This window comes from Camellia sinensis, chromosome 5 (assembly GCF_055761805.1).
Source record: "Camellia sinensis isolate YWXY chromosome 5, ASM5576180v1, whole genome shotgun sequence".
Classification (NCBI taxonomy): Eukaryota; Viridiplantae; Streptophyta; class Magnoliopsida; order Ericales; family Theaceae; genus Camellia; species Camellia sinensis.
The window spans coordinates 64,007,668-64,010,895 of record NC_138965.1 but is presented as its reverse complement, the minus strand read 5'-3'; positions in this window follow the sequence as shown (position 1 = coordinate 64,010,895).

The following is a 3,228-nucleotide window of genomic DNA, read 5'->3' as shown; positions in this document are numbered from 1 at the left end:
CCCTTGGCAACAAGACGAGCTTTGTAGCGTTCAATAGAGCCATCAGAATGTGTTTTGATTTTGTAAACCCATTTGCAGCCAATCGCAGTCTTGCCAGGAGGAAGATCAACAAGATCCCAAGTATGAGCTTTGTCCAAGGCATGGAGTTCATCAGTCATAGCTTGCTGCCAAAGAGGATTAGTACAAGCCTCACGATAGGAGGTAGGTTCATAAGTAGAGAAGGCAGCAGATCCAACAATATAATCACGAAGATGGATAGGAGGTTGAGTTACCCGGCGGGGTCGACCCGTAGGAGGATCGGTAGGAGGAAGAGTCGGTGGAGAAGGAGGTGTGGCAACAAGAGGTAGACCTTCAGGTAGAGCAGGCTGGACAGGATCAGGGGTGAGCAAGGGCGTCTCGATGGAGGAGGAACCTGTATCAAAATCAGCAGAGAAAAGATCGATGGAAGGATTAGTAAACAGTGCAGTAGTGGAAAGGCCGGGTAAGTGAAAGGAGGATAGCGAGGAAAACATTTGGTGTTCCCAGAAAACGACATGGCGGGAGATACGAAGACGTTTAGAGAGAGGATCCCAACAGCGAAAGCCTTTATGTTCAATGCCATACCCAAGAAAGCAACAAAGACGAGAGCGAGGTTCAAGCTTGGTGTGTTCATGGGATTGAAGTAGAACAAAACAAGCAGAGCCAAAAACCCGGAGATTGGCGTAAGGAGGAGGAGTGCCATGCAGACGTTCAAAGGGAGTTTGATTATGGATGACAGGGGTAGGAGCACAGTTGATAGTGTAAACAGCAGTGAGGGCAGCTTCTCCCCAAAAGTTTTCAGGACAGGAAGAAGAGAGAAGGAGAGCGCGAGTAGTGTCAAGAATATGCCTATGTTTCCGTTCAGCGCGACCATTTTGCTGGGACGTGCCAGCACAGGAACGATGAGGCAGTGTACCATGATGCTGAAGAAAGGAAAGGAAATCTGAATCCCGATATTCCATAGCATTGTCAGAGCGAAAAATTTTGATGGTTTTGGAGAATTGGGTGTGAACCATTTGTGCAAATCGATAATAAATGTGTTTAAGTTCCGACCTATTTTTCATGAGAAAAAGCCAAGTAAACCGGGAAAAATCATCAATAAAAACAACAAAATAGCGTGATCCCCCAATAGTAGTAGTAGGGGAGGGCCCCCAAATATCCGAATGTATAAGATCAAACGGGGCAAGAGAAACAGAAGTACTTTTATTAAATGATAAAGCAGGTTGTTTGGCAAGTTGACAGGGTATACAATCGAAATTATCGGGAATTACATGACCCAACTGTCCATTAGAAACCAAAGACCTTAAACGAGTAACAGAAATATGCCCTAAGCGACAATGCCAAAGATGAAAGGGAGATAATAGGGAAGTAGATGTAGGAGCAGCAATCTGAGGAGAGGCAGGAACATGAAGGTGAATGAGTTCATAGAGACGTCCACGCTTACGGCCGATCCCAATAGTCTGCCCTGTCTGAGGGTCCTGTACCAAACAATCAGTAGCAGAAAAGGTGACAGTTAGACCAAGTTCACATAATTGACCAATGGAAATAAGGTTTAAGGTAAGAGCAGGGATATGATAAACGTGAGGTAGAGATAAAGAAGAGGTGGAAACAGTACCAACATGACGAACAGACATGAGGGAACCATCAGCAGTATGTATTGAGGGAATATGAGGAGATGAAGATAAGGAAGAAAAGATAGTAGAACTGGAGGTCATATGATTACAACAGGCAGAGTCAAAATACCAAGAAGAGTTACCTGGGATTACAGACAAAGCAGTAGGAGGAGGTGTACCAGATGAGGAGAGAAGTTGTTTGAGCATGGCCTCTACATCCGTTGGAGAAAAGTGAGGGGTAGATGGAGCAGGTGACTCAGAGAACCCTGCAGAGGGGGCAGTGTCAGTGTGATGAGACTGATTCCCGGAAGCAGCAGCAGCAGTGTGATAAGACTGATTCCCGGAAGCAGAAGTAGTAGTGTGATGAGACTGGTTGCCGGAACGATGAAAACTTCCCCGGGAAGAGCCACCGCGAGAGGAGTGGCTATTGGAGGATGAGCGGGATGGATTGCGAAAACAATCCTGTTGCAGATGACCAGGACCAAGTTTGTTGCAGTAGCGGCAGGATCTGACGGGGCAATTGACCAGGAGATGGGTTGAAGAAAGGCCCCGATTCTGACAATAGAGGCAAGCAGTTGTCCGCTGGGTAAATGATGGCCGGGACGGAGGAGTGGCAAGAACAGAGTCCACATGATGAGTTTGAAGAGTACCTAGACGAGTCTCCTCTGATAGCAACTCAGAAATGGCTTGTTCAAGAGTGGGCAAGGGATGGCGATGAAGCAGAGAGGCACGTACGGGCTCAAAAGAGGGGGTAAGAGCCATGAGAAATTGCACCAACCTTTGCTGGTTGCGATGGTTAGTAAATAAAACTGCATCTTCGGGGTCATGCCAGGTTGGTTCTGAAAGAGCAAGCTGATCCCAAACAGAGTATATTTGAGAAAGGAAGTCATTAATGGACTGAGTGGATTCTTGGCGCATGCGGTGAAGTTGGTTCTGAAGTTGATATTGATGGGCAAGACCAGTAGTCTGGTATCGTTCTTTCAAAAAATCCCAGATGTCTTTCGCAGGAGTAGTTACAGAGTCAAGCTGAAACCGGCCAAATTGAAGACTGATAGAGGTAACAGAGGTATTACGAAACCAAGTAATGATTTGGTAATTCTTACTGTCCCATTCCTCAAGTCGGTCTTCATATGTAGCAGTATGAACAGGAGTTTCAGTAGTGGCACTGTCTTTGACTGGTTTAGTCACATCCCCGGTGACAATTCGCCAGAGCTTCTTGCCTTTAAGAAAGGAAGACATGGCTTGGGCCCACAGAACATAGTTTGAACCATTCAGAATAACGGAAATGGGATGGGAGGTGTCAAGACGATCCATAATACTAGTTAAGTAGGATTAAAGCAACAGGAAGAGACCTGTAGGAGCAAAATTTGGTAAAACAGAGTGTACCAGTGAGTCCGGAAGGTCGAAAATAGCCAGAAAAGGCTGCTGGACAGAGATGATGTCAGCGATGATGTCAGCGGCGCACGTTAGCAGAGTGCAGGGAGGAGCACGTTAGCAGAAAGGCGGCGGCGCACGGTAGCGAACAGGCGCAGGCGCGGCGCACAATAGCCGTTTTGGCGCACGCGGGTGCAATGTAGTGAAGCGGCGCACGAAAGGC